At 39.1% G+C, this 20,337-nt stretch overlaps 1 long non-coding RNA gene across 6 annotated transcripts in view; it reads right to left on the bottom strand.

Moving 5' to 3' along the window:
* LOC119622509 (uncharacterized) overlaps window positions 1-20,337 on the bottom strand; it is a 56,214-nt gene that overhangs the window by 24,063 nt on the left and 11,814 nt on the right. For all 6 annotated transcript variants that reach the window (XR_012093359.1, XR_005239128.2, XR_012093361.1 and 3 more), the window contains exons 2-3: window positions 7,652-7,749; window positions 1,066-1,151 (exon numbers count right to left, since the gene is read on the bottom strand). This is a non-coding gene — a long non-coding RNA (uncharacterized lncRNA). The remainder of the gene's footprint in view (window positions 1-1,065; window positions 1,152-7,651; window positions 7,750-20,337) is intronic.

Raw genomic sequence — 20,337 nt, 5'->3', positions numbered from 1 at the left:
AGGCATGGATAAAGACTTCATGTCTAAAACACCAAAAGCAATGGCAACAAAAGCCAAAATTGACAAATGGGATATAATTAAACTAAAGAGCTTTGGCACAGCAAAAGAAACTATCATCAGAGTGAACAGAAAACCTATAAAATGGGAGAAAATGTTTGCAATCTGTCCATCTAACAAAGGGCTAGTATCCATAATCTATAAAGAACTAAAACAAATTTACAAGAAGAAAACAACCTCATCAAAAGGTGGGCAAATGATATGAACAGACAAAAGAAGACATTTATGCAGCCAACAAATGTATGAAAAAATGCTCATCATCACTGGTCATTAGAGAAATGCAAATCAAAAACAAAATGAGATGCCATCTCACACTAGTTAGAATGGCAACCATTAAAAAGTCAGGAAACAGCAGATGCTGCAGAGGATGTGGAGAAATAGGAACACTTTTACACTGTTGGTGGGAGTGTAAATTAGTTCAGCCATTGTGGAAGACAGTGTGGCGATTCCTCAAGGATGTGGAACTAGAAATACCATTTGACCCAGCCATCGCATTACTGAGTATATACCCAAAGGATTATAAATCATTCTACTACAAAGAAACATACACATGTATATTTATTGTGGCACTATTCACAATAGCAAAGACTTGGAACCAACCTAAATGTCCATCAATAATAGACTGGATAAAGAAAATGTGGCACATATATACCATGGAATGCTATGCAGCCATAAAAAAGGATGAGTTCATGTCCTTTGGAGGGACATGGATGAAGCTGGAAACCATAATTTTCAGCAAACTATCACAAGAACAGAAAACCAAACACCACATGTTCTCACTCATAAGTGGTAGTTGAACAATGAGAACACATGGACGTAGGGAGGGGAACATTACACACCAGGGCCTGTCGGGGGATGGGGGGCTAGGGGAGGGATAACATTAGGAGAAGTACCTAATGTAGGGTTGATGGGTATAGCAAACCACCGTGGCATAGGTATACCTATGTAACAAAACTGCACATTCTGCACATCTATCCCAGAACTTAAAGTATAATAATAAGAACTTACTACAGTTATTTTCTTGCTTCTTTTCAGGTTGCTTTTTGTAATTCCTCTTTTCTTTTCTTTCTTTCTCACAACCTTCCTTTTACTTCCTGTGTGAGAGTAATATGGGTAGTACTTTTTAGTTTGTCATTTTTTATTTTTAGTGACTCTATTATAGGATTTGCATAGTGGTTCCCATAAGGCTTACAAAAAATATCTTACAAATATAACAAATTATTTTCAAAAGACACAACTTATCTCCAGTCACAAAGAATAGAAACAAAGTAACAAAGAAAAAATTTTTAAAACCCTCTACACTTTAACCACATCCATCCCACATTTTGACTTTATATTGTCTCAATTTACATATTTTTACATTGCCTATCTCTTAACAGGTTGTTGTAGGCAATATCGTCTTGGATAGATTGGCTTTGGGACTTCATATTAGCGTTATGAGTGATTTACACATCACAATTACAGTATCAGATTATTCTGGATTTGTCCACGTCCTTAATTTTACCAGTGGGTTTTATAATTTTCACTGTTTTCATTTTGCACATTAGTGGCTTTTTAATTGAAGAACTCCCCTTAGCATTTCTTGTAAGATCTGTTGATGGTGAATTCTTTCAGCTTTTGTTTTTCTGGGAAAGACTGAATATCTCCATACTTGAAATGTAGCTTTGCTGGATACAGTTTTCTTGGATGACAGTTTTTTTTTTTCCCTCTCTCTCTCTCAGCACTTTGAAAATGTGCTCCTGGCCAGTATGCTGGGTTGCCAGACAAGTTGGGGCTCCTTTATATGCTATTTGTTTCTTTTCTCTTGCTGCTTTTAAGATCTTCTCTTTGTCCTTGACCCTTGAGAGTTTGATTATTATCTGCTTTGGGGTAATCTTATTTTGGTCAAATCTTTTTGGTGCTCTCTGACCTTTCTGTACCTGGATATTATCTCTTGAGTTTGGGAAAGTTTTCTGTCATTATTTCTTTGAATAAGCTTTATACTCCTTGATCTTGTTAACTCTCTATTGAACACCACTAATTCTTAAGCTTTCAGGTAATTTTCTATATCTTACAAAAGATATAGAAACCTTTGTTCCTTTTCATTCTTTTTTTATTTTTTCTGCTCTATATATTTTCAAATAGCCTGTCTTTGTGCTCACTAATTCTTTCCTCTGCTTGATTTACTCTGCTGTTGAGAGCCTCTAATGAATTTTTCAGTTTGGTAAATGTATTTCTCAGTTCAAAGATTTCTGTTTGATTTTTTAAATTATTATTTCAATCTCTTAGTTAAATTTATCTGATAAACTTCTGAATTGCTTTTGTGTATTCTCTTGGATATCACTGAGTTCCCTTAAAACTGCTATTTTTGAATTCTTGGTGAGAGAGTTCATATATCACCATCTTGTTAAGGTTAGTTATTAGGGCCTTTGGTTTGTCTGTTTAAGGAGGTTATGGTTCCCTGTCTTTTTTTTTTTTTTTTTTCCAAAATGGAGTCTTGCTTTGTCACCGAGGCTGGAGTGGCATGATCTCGGCTCACCAGAACCTCCGCCTCCCAGGTTCAAGCAATTCTTCTGCCTCAGCCTTCTGAGTAGCTGGGATTACAGGCCCCTGCCACCACACCCAGTTAATTTTCATATTTTTAGTAGAGACGGGGTTTCACCATGTTGGCCAGGCTGGTTTTGAACTCCTGACCTCGTGATCCACCAGCCTTGGCCTCCCAAAGTGCTGGGATTACAGGCATGAGCCACTGCGCCTGGCCTGCTATTGTTTCTTATGGATGAACATCTATGTCTTTGCATTGAGGGATCAGCTATTTATTCCAGCCTTCTCTGTCTGGCTAGTTTTGGTTTTTATTAGCTATGTTTGTTCAGAAATTCTTTGTAATTTACCTATTATTTCTTTTATTTGTTTTTCTCTAGGTCACTGCCTCCTTTTCAGCACTAGATGGTTGGTGCCTTAAGCCCAGGTTTGCCGTGGTTTTAGTAAATTATCAGTGTGCCACCCATCTTGAATGGGGGAGGTCCCAAAGAGGATATCCCAGTAGTATGGGAAGGCTGGCTAAGGGTTTTTACCCAGGGGACCTGTGAGATGAACCTCTTACTATGTGGTGCTGCTAAACAGCCACTCTGATTTGGCATCTCCTTTGGCCAAGTTATAGAACAGAGTTTCCAGAGATAAGGATGGTATTTCTATCTCCCCACTTTGTCTCTGGCTTTCCTCAGGGATATTTCTCCCTTCTGGTACTCTCCATGCTTCTTGTGGGTTGAGGCAGGGAAAGATTTCTCAGCAGAAAACTCAAGATTGTGGAGAAGCTGGTTATTCACCTCAGTCTCACTTTTTCCACTGTAGAAACTGTGAGGGTGGGGGGGGACTTTTCCACACACTTGGTGTCAGGCACACCAGGGAAAAGGATATCATGAATATGGAAGTTTGATTTTCTTACCATCTTCTTGGTGATTTTTTACTTCTCTGTGGCCCCAGGAACTGTCTTAATATTTGAGTTCTAAGATATTGTTGGTGATAATCTTGGCACTATGTATTTGTTTGGTTTTCTGTGTAGAGGAGTGAAGCCAGAAATACTACCATTTTGGAACCTGCAAGCTCTTACTGATCACTGTCTTCCTTCTAAACTCTAATCACATATATTGTCTTTACTCTGACATGTATCTTTAATCCATAATCTCACCACAGGGCTAGTATCTGAGGAGAGGAAGGCAAGTCTTTCCAAGCATAGCTCTAACAAAAATTTTTACAAGCTATAATGGTGTTCTAGATGGGATTTCCAGAAAGTAGACTTTGAGTTTAGTGCATCATTGGTACTAAGGATTATCCATGGGATCAATATCTGTGGAAGGCAGAGAAAGGAAGCAGGAGTAGGAAGAGTGAGCAGTCAAACAGCCTCAGCCAACCCCACTGGAAGCCCTGGAGCTAGAATAACCTTTCACATGGCAAGGCCTTTATACCCCACATAGTTATTGGGTGTGGGTTGGATGTGGGACTTCCCATGTACATCAATCAGAGTGTTGTCTACTACCCTGGGATGAGCTAGCTTGAACTGCTCACCCAAGAAACCTAACCAAGCTCATCAAAATCTTCATCAGACTTCATACATAGTCACATACTCATACCTCCTAGTAGCTATGGCCTCCTTCTCAGGAAAATGATGGATGAATTTTCAATGTAGACTGACAGGTAGAAAGGACAGTGGAAGAGAAGCAACAGCAGCAACAGCAACTGAATTTGTGCTGAACTCTGAACTGAACTAGAACATTTTTGGAGAACATGTCCAGGCATATATGTTAGATAGGAACCTGCTGTCCAAGAATGCTGTGAACTCCAGGAGCATTTAAGAGGCTGAACTTCACCTGAGCCCATAATTCTCTTGGGCCATAGGGTAACTACTTTACTAGATGTTCCCATTCTTAAGGCTCCTACAAGTTATATTTGGCCTATTAAATGGTGTTCTTGAAAAAGGAAGCAAATATTAACTGTGAATACACATGTGACTGCATGATCTATTTTGCATCTGTGGCTCAAATCCAAACAAATAAAAAACAGAAATATACTTTATTCTTAGATTATTATGCCTTTGGAATTATATGGATGAAATATCTATGGCAATCCCTCAATCTTCTTTCCTTCTTTGCTAGGGCCCTGGTACTTTTTAAGAGAAGAATAAGAAACTCCAATTTTCATTATCCTCCCTCTCCTCTGCATTCAACTTATCTTCCTAGTTGGCCCTGCTGGCCAACAATGACCCCAGATCCTCAACCAAATGCTTGACTGTGGACTGACAGAGGCAGTAGCTTCATGAAGGCAACTTCCCATAGACCTTGCCACAAATCCCCTCTTTGCTGTTGCACTTCAACAGTCTGAAGTAGTTGGTTTTTTGCTTTTCCCTGCAGGATTTGCCCGTGAGACAGGTAGAGAGTATTGGTTGGCGATGATTTTTTGAATCTCTAACTCCCTTCTTTCAGACCTTTATTTCTACAGCTCCATTCAGAGTTAATAAGTCACATATTCTGATAATTTTTATAGTGGCTCTATTGTCCTGATAGAATCCTGAATGATATTCTTTCCAGACAAGTAAGTTAGAGAAACCAGATATGACATAATTGATTTACAAATGGTCATTGCCTTTCAATAATTACGTTCTTCATCTCAACCTCAATCATACTACTCCATTCATCTCCTCCCTTCTTCACAAAGAGAGGCCTCCACCATCTCTATGGAGGAATTCCTGCCATAGGGTTTCAGGTCAAGATGAACTCTGCCCGTCCACTTATTTCCAGAGAAAGTTGTCTATCGCAATAATTAATGGAACAACATATGAGACTGTTCACTGTAAACAGTGCCTTTAAAGCCTGGATATACTAACTTGAGAGTCCTTAGAACTTTCCCATGACCTGATGTTCTTAAAAAGAACAGCAGAATGACAAGAGAGCTAGGCATAGTTCAGATATAATCTGTCATATTCTTATGTAGACTCAAATTCACATCATCTATATAGGAGGTATGAGGAATCTATGAATTTATTTATGGGCAAGTTTGTTTATGCCTGAGGGTCTTTGCTTAAAGACTGACATGGCCCTATAACTACTGCTAGAAGTAAAAGGTTTCATCATGGGGCAACGATAGGCAGACACTTGGGACAAACAGCATCTGAGGGAGTTTCAGAATTATTGGAAACAATTCTGAAAAATCAAGATGTTGCTTTACTTACAGTGAATCCCAAACAAGTGTGTTAAGCTTCTATTAGAACATTGACTTGGCTGGATATTAAAGTCTACTCAAGACCCTGAATATGACCCACTAGGCTGTCTGGCAATCTTTTCTTCCCTTTTTTTTTTCTTTCTTTCTTTTTTTTTTTTTTTTTTTTGAGACAAAGAGTCTTGCTATGTCACCCAGGCTGGAGTGCAGTGGCACGATCTCAGCTCACTGCAACCACTACCTCCCCAGTTCAAGTGATTCCCCTGCCTCAGCCTCCTGAGTAGCTGGAATTACAAGTGCCTGCCATCACTTCTGGCTAATTTTTGTATTTTTAAAACAGCTACAGTGTTTCACCACGTTTGCAAGGCTGGTCTTGAACTCCTGGCCTCAGGTGATCTACCTGCCTTGACCTCCCAAGGTGCTGGTAATCTTTTGGTCTGATAAAACTTTCTGATTTTTACTACTGCTTCAAGTATTTGCATCTTTAACCAAAGCAGGCTCAGAATGCTCCAGAAAAAATTATACCCTGATCCCTCAGAGTTCATTAAGAAAAGAAATTAACTATTTCATGATTTGCCCTAGCCTTTCCCCTTTGTAAGTATTTAACACAATTATCAATATTTTCACCAAGATGGTACACAAAGTACCCTTTACATTGGATCATATTCTGCTGTCTTACTGATTAGGGGGATGTTTCATCTCTGTAACTACCTGAAAACTTAAAGTAAGACCATGTGTTACAATTAGCCTTGTGTTTCTAGAGTGCAGCCCACAAAGCCTTCCAGGTCTGAATTGACCCACTATCCTATTCACTGTCCACAGATGACGGTTAAAAAGAATGATCAACCAAATACAGAAAGATTACCTTGACCGCATATCAAATAAACAATATGACTAGGTCATCCATCTCACAACAGAGAAGTTTGACTATAACTATTTTTATATATCCCTTATATGACAAATATGGATTCCAGTCCTTCTGCTTTCCTTCACTCCTAGTACAACATTACCTTTGCACCAGGTCAGTTCCTGGAGGACATCCAAAACAATGCAAAGAAACTATGGACATTGCCTGATACCAGTCTTCTGTGGTTTTCTTATCCACCAGGCCCTGAAGCATGTGAGTCTTCGGTTTCTATATCCATCAATGTCCAAACCTTCTCACATGCAGGTTGTCAGTGTCTATGTCTATAACCAGCCTGGTCAAATTCTCTTGCCACCTCCCATTGTCTGCCTCCCTCAAAGAAATTTACCATGCCTTTACCCATGGTTCCATTGTATGACAAATTGAAGGGTCATCTATCCTTTACCTCACTATCATCAATGTAACTCTTTTCATTTTTTTTGTTTCAGTTCAGTCCCCTCCCCTTCCTTGCCTTCCAAACCTCAGTAAAGGGCCCAATAAAAGAGTCAATACTTGTCCAGAAGACTCACTTATATCCTTAAAAACTTCTCTGAGCTCTTACTCTACTCCCTTGCTTTAACTGAAATCTGACTGTTCCCTGAAGACATTACTTTCTCTAAGCCCCTCTTAAGTTCATGTTTATTGGCAGGTAAATTAGGGAGTTCTTGTCAGATGGCTTCTATTTCCTTAGTAAAATAGGAAATGAGATCATCTTCTAAAAGTGATCCAGGAGGTGAGAGGTCAGAGATTTGAGGAAAATGTTATCCTTTATTTCCAATTAATCAGCAAGTTCCATTTACTTTTATTTCAAAATTTATTTCTAATCCAAACATTTCTAGCTATCTCCACCACTACCACAATGGTCTGAGCCACATTATGTCTTTACTGGATCTACCAAATCAGTCTTCTGATTTGTCTTCTTGCATCCTTTTGGCCTACTCCACATAAGCATCAAGGATGATCTCTTCAACACATAAATAATAGCACGATCCAGCTTACCTCACTTTAATGGCATCCCATCTTTCTTTAGATAAAGACAAATCCAAAGGAAGGGACAAGATGGCCAACAGACTGTAGCCAGGAAACACCTCTCCCACCTAGGAAAATCAAAATATAGAGTAAGCCATCACCCTCTGAACAGCTCTTTTGAGAGAAAACACTGAAAGTCAATAGAGAGATGATGTAGACATTGAGGTTGAAAAGAGAGGAAGCTGGGACACCTGCATGGAGTCATCGAGCACCAGGACCAGCTTCTGGTCCTGAACAGGTGCTCAGGAAAGGGTGAGTGAAGGAACTCTGGGGCACCACACTCCCCCACAGGACTCTGGGATCCTAGCTGCAAGAGACCCAATGCCCCCCCTAGACATTTGAATTGGCAAGGGGAACTCCCTAGAGATTAGGCAGAGGCAGAGCTCAAACCTGCACAGAGCCCAGAAGGTTTCACAGCCTATGGGGCAGCTGCAGCAAAAGGTGACCACAGGCACCCATCCCCCAGGCTTTTCCATTTTGCTCTGGGTGACGGCAGCCACCGCTAACTGGCAGGCCAGAGAGAGGAGAACTCTTTTCCAAAGTATTGCAGTGCATCTGATCCATGTGCCCCCTTGACTCTGACCCCTCCCAACGCCATCTGCCAGACTGCTCCTGAAAGTGGGTACACACAGTACAGCCTCCTGAGTGCCTCATCTGAGTGTTTTGCTGGCAGACTGTGAGTAGTTCAGTCCCCCAGCACAGCCAGTGAAGGAGCCAGAGTAAAAAGTCATGAGCCCAGTTCCAAATTTCCAGGGTTCGAGCACACTGTCCAGGGGTATTGAGTTGAGATCTGTAGCCAGAGCTTGAGCAGGGGAGAAGCCCCCACTACCAGGACAAAGAGAAAGTGGGGCATGGGTTCATGTGCTGATGTGGGAAGTAGATGTCTTTCCCTCTGCAAGACCAGTCTGGGAAAGGTGTTGCCCGTTGGCCAGCTCAGCTTCTGCCTGAGGGATCTCCATGGTGCAGAATAGCTGGAACAGCCCAGCAATCTGGGCACAGAAGGCTTGGAACAAAACTAGCTGGTTTGGCCAGCTCCTGGGGCAGAAATTGGAGGAAGACCCAGTTGGGAAAGTGTCAGCTTGGCAGACTCAACAGTCACCTGCTGGGCTAAAAATCCTGGTCCATGAGGTATACCAACTGCATACTTGTAGCACCACAGTCCTGCCCTAGAATCCTCTGCCTTTGATCCACTGCATCACCAGACATACCCCACAATTCACTCCAATTTTGCCAAGCTCAGAGGACCAGCAGGTCCACTGGGAACTGCAGGTCTCCTAGTGACTTAACAAGTACTTCTCAACCTACAAAAAGACTTAGCCACACAATAATACTGGTAAACTTCAATATCCCACTGACAGCATTAGACGGATCCCTGAGGCAGAAAACTAACAAAGAAATTTGGGACTTAAATTTGACACTTGACCAACTGGATGTCTACAGAATGCTCCCCTTATGAATCACAGAATATACATTCTCATCGGCAAATGAAACATACTCTAAGATCAATCACATGGTTGGCCGTAAAGCAAGTCTCAATAAATTTAAAAAAAATCAAAATCATACCAACCATACTCCTGGATCACAGTGGAATAAAAATGGAAATCAATACCAGGAATATCTACAAAAACCACACAATTACATGGAAACTAAACAACTCGCTCCTGAATGACTTTTAGGTAAACAATGAAATTAAGGCAGAAATCAAAAAATTAATTGAAATAAATGAAAACAGAAACACAATATGCCAAAATCTCTGGGATGCAGCAAAAGCAGGGTTAAGAACAAAGTTTATAGTGCTAAATGCCTACCTCAAGAAGTTAGAAAGGTCTCAAATTGAACCTAGAGGAAGTAGAAGAAAAATAAACTCACCCCAAAACTAGCAGAAGAAAATAAATACCTAAAATTGGACCAGAAATGAATGAAATTGAGACTCCAAAATCCATACAAACAATATATGAAGGCAAATTTGTTTCTTTGAAATGATAAACAAGATCAATGGATCACTAGCTAGATTAACAAACTACAAAAGAGAGAAAATCTAAAGAAGCACAATCAGAAATGACAAAGGTGAAATTACAACTGATCCCAAACAAATACAAAAGAGCCTCAGAGCCCAGGTGTGGTGTCTCATGCCTGTAATCCCAGAACTTTGGGAGGCTGAGGCGGACGGATCACCTAAAGCCAGGAGATCGAGACCAGCCTGGCCAACATGGTGAAACCCTGTCTCTACTAAAAATACAAAAATTAGTCAGGCGTGGTGGCGCACGCCTGTAATCCCAGCTACTCAGGAGACTGAGACAGAAGGACTGCTTGAACCCAGGAGGCGGAGGTTGCAGTGAGCTGAGATCGTGCCAGGGCACTCCAGCCTGGGTGACACAGTGAGACTCTGTCTCAAAAATAAAAAGAAAACAAAATTTAAAAAAAACAACAACAAAAAAAGATCTTTAGAGACTACAGTGAACACCTCTATTCACAGAAACCAGAACATCTAGAGGAAATGGATAAATTCCTAGAAAAACACAAAACTTACCAAGATTGAATCAGGAAGAAATTGAAACCCTGAATAGACCAATAACAAGTTCCGAAATTGAATCAGTAATAACAAAAACTACCAACCAAAAAATGCTTTGGATCAAATGGATTCACAGACAAATTCTACTAGATATACAAAGAAGAACTGATCAGAAGGACTGTTATCAATTCTACAGAAAATAATCCAAAACACTGAGGAGGAAGAACTCCTCCCTAACTCATTCTATGAAGCCAGCATCATTCTAATACCAAAATTTGGCAAATAAACAATGAAAAAAGAAAGCTATGGACCAATATTCCTCATATATACAGACACAAAAATCCTCAACAAAAGACTAGCAAACCAAATCCAGAAGCACATCAAAAATTAATTCACCATGATCAAGTAGGTTTCATTCCTGGGATGCAAAGCTGGTTCAACATACATAAATCAATAAATGTGACTGACCATATAAACACAATTAAAAATTAAAACTATACAATCATCTCAATAGACATAGAAAAAGCCTTTGATAAAAATCCAAAATCCCTTCATGAAAAAAAACTCTCAGCAAATTTGGAATAGAAGGACAATATCTCAAAATAATAAGAGCTATGTATGACAAACCCACAGCCAATATCATGCTGAACTGATAAAAGCTGGAAGGATTCTCCTTAAGAACTACAGCAAGACAAGAATACTAACTCTCACCACTCCTATTCAACAGAATAGTGGAAGTCCTAGCCAGAGCAATCAGGCAAGAGAAAGAAATAAAAGGCATCCAAATAGGAAAAGAAGAAATCAAATTCTGTCTCTTCACTGACAGTATGATTTTATATCTACAAAACCCTAAATATGTTACCAAAAGTCTCTTCGAACTGATAAACATCAGTAACATTTCAGGAAACAAAATCAGTGTACAAAAGCAGTGGTATTTCTATACACCAACAGCATTAATGCTGACAGCCAAATAAAGAATGCAATCCCATTTACAATAACCACACAAAAAATAAAATACCTAGAAATACAACTAACCAAGGAGGTGAAAGATCTCTACAAGGCACAAAACACTGCTGAAAGAAACCATTGATGACACAAGCAAATGGAAAAACATTCTCTTATCATAGAGTGGAAGATCAATATCATTAAAAGAGCTATACTGGCCAAAGCAATCTACACATTTAACATTATTCCTATCAAACTACCAATGCCATTTTTTCACATAATTAGAAAAAACTATTCTAAAATTCATGTAGAACCAAAAAGACCCTGAATAGCCAAAAATATTCAAAGCAAGAACAAAGCCAGATGTATCATATTATCTGACTTCAAACTATACTACAAGGCTATAATAACCAAAACAGCATGGTACTGGTACAATAAAAGACACATAGACCAAAGGAACAGAATAGAGAACCCAGAAATAAATAAAGCTGCACACCTACAATCAACTGATCTTTGTGAAAGTTGAAAAAAATAAGCAATGAGGAAAGGACCCTTTATTCAATAAATGATGCGGGGCAACTGGCTATCCATAGGCAGAAAAATGAAACTGAACTCCTACCTATCACCATATACAAAAATTAACTCAAGATGGATTAAATACTTCAAGGTAAGACCTAAATCTATAAAACTCCTATATAAAAACTTAGGAAATATTTTTCTGGACATCAGCCTTGGCAAAGAATTTCTGACTAAGTCCTCAAAAGCAATTGCAACAAAAACAAAAATTCACACTTGGGGCCTACTTAAACTAAAGAGTTTCTGCGTAGTATAAGAAACTATCAAAAGAGTAAACAGACAACCTTCAGAATGGGAGAAAATATTCACAAACTATACATTGGACAGAAGTCTAATGTGCAGAATCTAGAAGAAACTTAATTCAACAAGCAAAAAACCCCCAAATATCCCCATTAAAAAGTAGGCAACAGATACGAACAGACACTTCTCAAAAGAAGGCATACAAGAGGCCAGCAGACATACAAAAAAATGCTCAGCATCACTAATCATTAGAGAAATGCAAATCAAAACCACAATGAGGCCAGGCACAGTGGCTCACACTTGTAATCAGCACTTTGGGAGGCCAAGGCAGGTGGATCTCTTGAGGCCAGGAGTTCAAGATCAGCCCTGCCAACATGGCAAAACCCTGTCTCTACCTAAAATACAAAAATTACCCGAGCATGGTGGCACACACCCGTAATCCCAGCTACTACTTGGGAGGCTGAGGCATGAGAATCACTTGAATCTGGGAGGTGGACATTGCAGTGAGCCAAGATTGCACCACTGCATTCCAGCCTGGGTGATACAGTGAGACCCTGTCTCAAATAATAATAATAACAATATTAAAAAACACAGTGAGATACCATCTCACACCAGTCAGAATGGCTATTATTGAAAAGTCAAAAAATAACAAATGCTGGAGAGGCTGAGGAGTAAAGGAAACACATACAACTGTTGATGGGAATGTAAATTCGTTCAGCCACTGTGGAAAGCAGTTTGGAGATTTCTCAAAGAACTAAAAATAGAACTACCTTTTGACCCTGCAGTACTATCATTGAGTATATACTCAAAGGTAAATAAATCATTCTATCAAAAAGACACATGCATGCATATGTTAGTCATAGCACTACTGACAATAGCAAAGGCATGGTATCAAGCTAGGTACCCATCAATGGTGGATTGGATAAAGAAAATGTGATACATATACAACATGGAATACTATGCAGCCTGGAAAAGAAGAAAATCATGTCCCTTGCAGCAACACAGATGCAGCTGGAGGCTGCTGTCCTAAGTAAATTAACGCAGAAACAGAAAACCAAACATTGCATGTTCTCACTTATAAGTTGGAGCTAAACACTGAGTACACATGGACATAAAGATGGCAACAACAGACACTGGAGATTACTAGAGATGGGAGGCAGGGAGAGGGACAAGGGTTGAAACACTACCTATTGGGCATTATGCTCACTATCTGGGAAACAGGATTAATCACACTGCAAACCTCAGCATCATGCAGTATGCCCATGTGACAAGGCTGCACATGTACCCACTGAACCTAAAATAAAAGTTGAAATAAAATAATCTAAAAGGACAGAAATTCGGCCAGGCACAGTGTAATCCCAGCACTTTGGGAGGCCAAGGCGGGCGGATTATGAGGTCAAGAAATTGAGAGCATCCTGGTCAACCAACATGGTGAAACCTCGTCTCTACTAAAAAACAAAAATTAGCTGGGCATAGTGGCACATGCCTGTAGTCCCAGCTACTCGGGAGGCTAAGGCAGGAGAATGGCGTGAACTCGCCAGGAGGCGGAGCTTTCAGTGAGCCATGATCATGTCACTGCACTCCAGGCTGGGCGACAGAGTGAGACTCCCTTTCAAAAAAAAAGACAGAAATTCTTCTAATGACCCTCTATGATTAGTCTTTACCCACTTCTTAAACTCATCTGGCAACATGTCTTTCATAACTCTCTAACACAATGGAAACAATAGCCTTCTTTCAACTCTGAAACTACCATTGTTCTTTAACCTCAGGGACCTGCATAGCTATACTTCATCCTTTCTTCAGCTAATTAACTCCTACTCTCTCTTAAGATCTCAATTTAACGATAATATCCCAGGAAAGCACTATTACACTGTTTAATAGTACTATGCACTTTTTCCTTATAGCACTAACATAGTTATAATTTTCTATAATTATATTATTATATTTAGACTTGGTTATATAACTAGTTATGTTATTGTATTTAGCAATAATTTTCATTAAATAATTTTTAGATTACTGTATAACATCCTTGCCCCACTTACCTTGTAAGCTCACTAACAGTGGAGGCCATGCCTGTTTTTGCTCATCATTCTATCCCAAAGTTCTAGCCTAGCACTTAATGCATACATGATAGGTGCTCAATAAGTGTTAAATAAATGAAAGTTTAAGCTGACAGTCTTAATCACTAAGGAAGACAATACAGAGAGCAGACTCTGTGGCTCTTCTCACAACAGATATGTCCCACTCATCACTACTGTCTCACCGATATATAAACAAGTCTCCTCACCCATAAAGTAGGGGTAGGGGCCTTCCACTTTCAGGTTTACCATCCATGCATCCCAAATTCATTTTAACTGGTCCCTGTGCGCATGGCCTTAGAACTCCACTCGTAACCCAATGTCTTTGCAACTCACTCCAATTGCCAGAGACAAGAAGCCAAAATACACAATAGCGAATGATCTGGACTTTGCCATTATTATAGCTAGCCTTGGCACTTCAGCTGGTGGGGATAGTATTTGTAGAAGAAAACCATATGAACAATCACTGATGTGAAGCCCTGTGTAAAGTCCAGTGTTTTTGATTAAGGCACTGGCCCATGACCAAAAATGGGTGTTGGGTGCCTACAGAATAAGGAAAGTGAAGTAGTTTGAAGTAGAAATGATAATTACTACAGGTTTTTTTTTCCCCCCTTTTTATGGCAGCAAGCCAAAAGTCAGAAATAGGAAACCAAATACCAAAGTCTAGTACGAAGGACGGCAGCAGAACTAAAAAATGGGAATGGAGCCAGAGTCAGAAGCCAGATGGACTACGGAGTGAGTGCAGATCTGGAACCAGGGAATCATGTACATAATCATCGTAGTGAACACATCAGAGCAGGCAAATTCCTGGAACCATGGCCATGTTCGGTTAATTTAAGGCACAGAGCTGGAAGAGAACCTCCTACCAAAGAGAATTGATAGCTTCCAGGGGAAGCCTGAGTAGTTGTGTGGGGTCAGACGGAAAATCTTCCCTAACCTTCCCTAACCAGTTACCCTTTACCTTGAGCCCCCTCACATATTCACCATGTGACTCACAGACAATAACAGCGAGCTTCAGGCAATTCACCCCTCCTCACATCTAGAGTGCTACATTCTCCAGCCTTATTGCCCATCTTGCTTCTTTCTCCCACTGCATTCTTGTGTTGACACAACTCATGACTTCTGATTTGTCCTCTGGCTTTTTACGTTAACATTCATTCCTTACATCTGACAAATGATTCAGTGTCATTTTTTTTTTTTTTTTTTTTGTCCCGTGGGCAATTCTTTGTACTTATCCTTTCCTTCCTTTTACTTCTAGCTGCTCTAGATAATAAACTAACTTACCTAATTAGATACCTCTATCTCTGGGGTCCCTTCTCTAACTTAAACTTGAATGGCTGGTGTACCTACCCAACCTCTCCTAATCTTTCCTACTCTCAGAATTGCAAGTGCAGGACTTAAGGAATATATACTTTAAAATGCATTCCGTTATCTTTAAAAAAATGGCCAGTATCTTGTTTTCTGTGTGCAAGTTTTATCTCACTTAATAAACCTTATGTTTCTTGAGGAATGCACTGACTCTGTATTACTTCTCTAGTCTTTATACTACTGAGTACCAAATCAATATACTGAACTTGCGAATAATTGTAGGTGAGGTACTGTGTGTATGGCAATATTTAATTTTATTTAAAGTCTTTCTGAGAATTTGAATGCTACCAGATCCCATTCAATACATTTATAATGTAATTTATTAAAATACAATAGTCTTAATAAGTGAGATATTTTACAAAATGTTTTTTGAAGAGTACATATTAGATCATAGAAATTTACAATGGGAAAGACCCTCAAATTATTTAACATAAAACTCTGTTATATTACAGAGTATCTCCTTAAAATTAGTGTTGATTTCCAAACCTATGGGGACAATCATAACAAACATGACTTACTGAGGGAGCCAAGGACGGTTTCCCTGAGAAAATGACATTCAAGATAAACTCTGAAGAACAGGTATAGGACACCTCTGTGAAAAGGGGAGCACATGACCGGGCGTGGTGGCTCACGCCTGTAATTCCAGCACTTTGGGAAGCCAAGGCGGGCGGATCACGAGGTCAGGAGATGGAGACCATCCTGGCTAACACGGTGAAACCTCGTCTCTACTAAAAATGCAAAAAATCCAGCCAGGCGTGGTGGCAGACACTTGTAGTCCCAGCTACTCCGGAGGCTGAGGCAGGAGAATGGCACAAATCCAAGAGGCGGAGCTTGCAGTGAGCTGAGATCCGGCCACTGCACTCTAGCCTGGGCAACAGAGCGAAACTCCGTCTCAAAAAAAAAAAAAAAAAAAAAAAGGAGGGGAGGAACACAAAGTATAAGGTAAATTCTTGAGAGGAGGGACAAGTAGAAGTGTCAGCTGAGTTTGAGCAACTGAAAAGTTTGTGTTGCTGAAACAGAATAAGGGAGAGCATGGCACAAGAGGAGCAAGGGGCGGAGAGTTCTGAAGCCCTTGGTAAGGATTATGGACTTTATCCTAAGAACAGTGAGAAGCCATTGATGGGTTTGGGGAGGGGCATAATATGAAAAGGTTTGTGTGTGTTTTTTAAAGTCACTTTGGACATTTGTTTCTGTTCACAATGAGAAACTGGAACTGAATTTATCCTTCCACCTGAAACAACTAGAAAACTAGACAAAATTTATAAAGCAATGGCTTTCAAGACATTGGTTATCAGGCAATGAAGGACAATGATCCTGTCATACGGGAACAAATGAGGTAAGTTACACCATAGCCCCAACTTACTGCCTGGAAAAAGTTTCCTGGATGCAATATAAGGAGGGGAAACCCTGAGTTGAAACCCTGAGTCTGAGGAAGTTGAAGAGGCTAGAGTTGGCAGGGCAGATTCTGGAAAGGGGGAACTATACATATGAGAACTCTAGAGATCTTAAGAGAGTGTCCTTGCATGTTCAGTTGAGTATTGATCAGAACATGCATGTGAAGAAACTACCCAGAACTGGGGAAAGAATCACACAGAAGGATTAGAGGAAAGAGTATTTGTAGCTCGCATATGGACTGGGATAGTGCCTGTTCCCAATAGCTAGATTGGAAAACCTCATAATTTAGAAGACATCAGACTTTTTTTTTTTAGGATTCTAAGAAGAATCTTCCCTCAGTGGTAGGTAAGATTTAATCCTAGAGGTCGGGCACGGTGGCTCACGCCTGTAATCCCAGCACTTTGGGAGGCCAAGGCAGGTGGCTCACCTGAGGTCAGGAGTTCAAGACCAGCCTGGTCAACATGGTGAAACTCCGTCTCAACTAAAAATACAAAATTAGCTGGGTGTGGTGGCATGCACCTGTAGTCCCAGCTACTCAGGAGGCTGAGACAGGAGAATTGCTAGAACCCAGGAGGTGCGCCACTGCACTTCAGCCTGGGCAAGACAGAACAAGACTGTCTCAAAAAAAAAAAAAAAAAAAAAAAAAAAAAAGATTTAATCCTAGACTAAATGCTTTTTGGTCTTTTCTAGCACAGCTTAAAAACAAAATTTCTTAGAACCAGTGATTAAATCGACCAAAGGAAAAAGATACATGATATAAAGAGGGCCAAAGGTCAAGATGGAGATTTCTTATCAGAAGCAATGCAAACTAGAAGACAGTAAACTAATATCCTGAAAGTACTGAAAGAAGAAAAAAAATACCTTATCAATCTAGAATTTTTTACCCAAATGGAAGTATCTTTCAAAAACAAAGATGAAAGAAGGATATTTGCAGACATTAAAAGAAGCTGAAATAATTCATCACAAGCAGACCAGCACTATAAGAAATGGTAGAGGAAAATTTGGTATTTTTTTCTTTTGCTTTTCCTTCAAGCAAAATGAAAATAATACCAAATGAAAACCTAAATAAAAGAATGGAGAACATCAGAAATGGTAACAACATAGACAAATATAAATACATTTTTTATTATTTAAATGTCTTTAAAAGATAACTGACTCTTGAAAGAAACAATAAATATAATGATAATGTACTATGGCAGGGGTACCCAACACTAAGACTGTGGACTAGTACCGGAGGTGAGTGGTGGGCGATTGAGCATTACTGCCTGAACTCAGACTCCTGTCAGATCAGAGGCAGCATCAGATTCTCATAGGAGCACAAACGCTATTGTGAACTGCACATGCAAGGGATCCAGGTTGTGCACTCCTTATGAGAATCTAATGCTTGACGATCTGAGATGGAACAGTTTCATCTCGAAACCATCCACCCCACAATGGTCTGTGGAAAAACTGCCTTCCACAAAACTGGTCCCTGGTGCCCAAAAGGTTGGGGACCACTGTACTATGTGGTTTATAAAATATATAGAAGTAAAATATAAGGCAAAATAGTACAAAGGTCAGGAGGGGAAAATAGAATTATACTATTTTAAGGTTCTTGCAGTATCTGTTAAGTAATATAATGCCACTTGAAGGTACAACATAACAAATATGTATAATATAAACCCTAAATCAACAACTAAAACTTTATGTCCTATTACTGTGAATTATAAAGAATTATAGCTAATAAGACTTTATATATCATTATTGTGAATTAAAAAGAATTATAACCAGTAAGCCAACAAGGGTGATAAAATAGAATATACATTACATAGTTTTTTTAAAAGAAGGCAATAAAAGGAAAGGGGAAAGAAGAAAAGATGGAACAAACAGAATACAAATAGAACCAAAACTATCAATAATTAAATTAGTCTAAACTCTCTCATTTAAAAACCAGAGATTATTAAGATTGGATAAAAATGCAAGATTCAACCATGCTTAACATAGAGCTTAAAAATTAAGGGAAGAGAAAAATATAACATCCTAATACTAATCAAAAGAAAGCAGACAAAACAGATTTCAGAGCAATTACCAGAGATGAGGGACATAAAATGGACAAATTATTTGAAAGATACAAACTACCAAAGCTCATTCAAGAACAAATAGATAACATAAATAACTCTACATCTATTAAAGAAATTGAATTTGTCTACAAACCTTCTCACAAAGAAAACACTGGGCCCATATGGCTTCATTTGTAAATTCTATCAAACATTTAAGCAGAAAATAACACCAATTCTACAAAAACTCTTCCAGAAAATTGATGAGAAGGGAATATTTTCTAATTCATTCTGTGAGGGCAGCATTACTTGATATCAAAACCAGACAATGACATTATAAGACAACTACAGACCAATATGTGTCATAAACATACATGTAAAAATTCTTAGCAAAATTTTAGCAGAGCTAATACAATAATGTACAAAAAGGATAATACATCATGACCAAGGGGGGTTTATCTCAAAAATACAAGGTTGGTTTGATATCCAAAAAGTAATCAATGTAACTCATTGTAATAACAAGAAAGAAAAATCCTATGATTATCTCAACAAATACAGAACAGTATTTGAAAATACAAAATACATGCCTGACAAAAACTGTCAGAAAACAGAGAACAGAAGAGAACTTCCTTATATTGATAAACAGTATATGTGAAAAATCTACAATTAACATCACACTTATGATCAGGAACAAGGAAAGGATATCCATCTTACCACTTCCAATCAGCATCGTACTGGTGGTTCTAGCCAGAGAAGTCATGCAAGAAAAATAAAATCTCCATTTGGAAAATAAGAAGTATAATTCCCTTCATTCACAGATGGCATGATTTCTGTGAAGAAAATCCTATGGAGTGCATAAATAAGTTACTAGAACTAATGCAGGAGTTTAGCAATGTTTCAAGATACCAGATCGATATATAAAATTATATTTCTATATATAGTAGAGCATCATTTCATGTATTTATTTTCCAGCCATATAGCTTACTTAGCGAATTGTCTATTCAAATATTTTGCCCACTTTTAAAAAGGTAATCATGTATCTATCATGTGACCCAGCAATCATATGAAAGCATGCCTGGTCACAGTCTAATCTCGGGATGAATATATGACCATACATGACAAAGAGACTCTGCAGATATGATTAAGACAAGACTCTGGAGATGGGAAGATTATCCTGCATTATGCAGGCAGACCCAATGTCATCACAAGGGGCTTTAAAAATGGAAGAGGAAGGCAGAAGAGTCAGAGACAAAGTTATGATAGAAGCAGAGATTGGAGTGATGTATTGTAAGATGGAGGCAGATGCCACAAGCCAAGGAATGCTGGCAACATCTAGAATCTGGAAAAAGTAAAAGAATCAGCCCTGGACTCGAAATAAGGAGTGCAATCCTGTCAACACCTTGATTTAGCCCAGTGGAATCCATTTCAGACTTCTGACCTCCAGAAGTGTAAGATTATAAATTTGTGTTGTTTTAAGACACTATCATGCAATTTATTGTAACAGCA

This window comes from Chlorocebus sabaeus, chromosome 7, assembly GCF_047675955.1.
Source record: "Chlorocebus sabaeus isolate Y175 chromosome 7, mChlSab1.0.hap1, whole genome shotgun sequence".
In the NCBI taxonomy this organism is placed as follows: Eukaryota; Metazoa; Chordata; class Mammalia; order Primates; family Cercopithecidae; genus Chlorocebus; species Chlorocebus sabaeus.
This window is presented reverse-complemented; position numbering and strand designations above follow the sequence as displayed.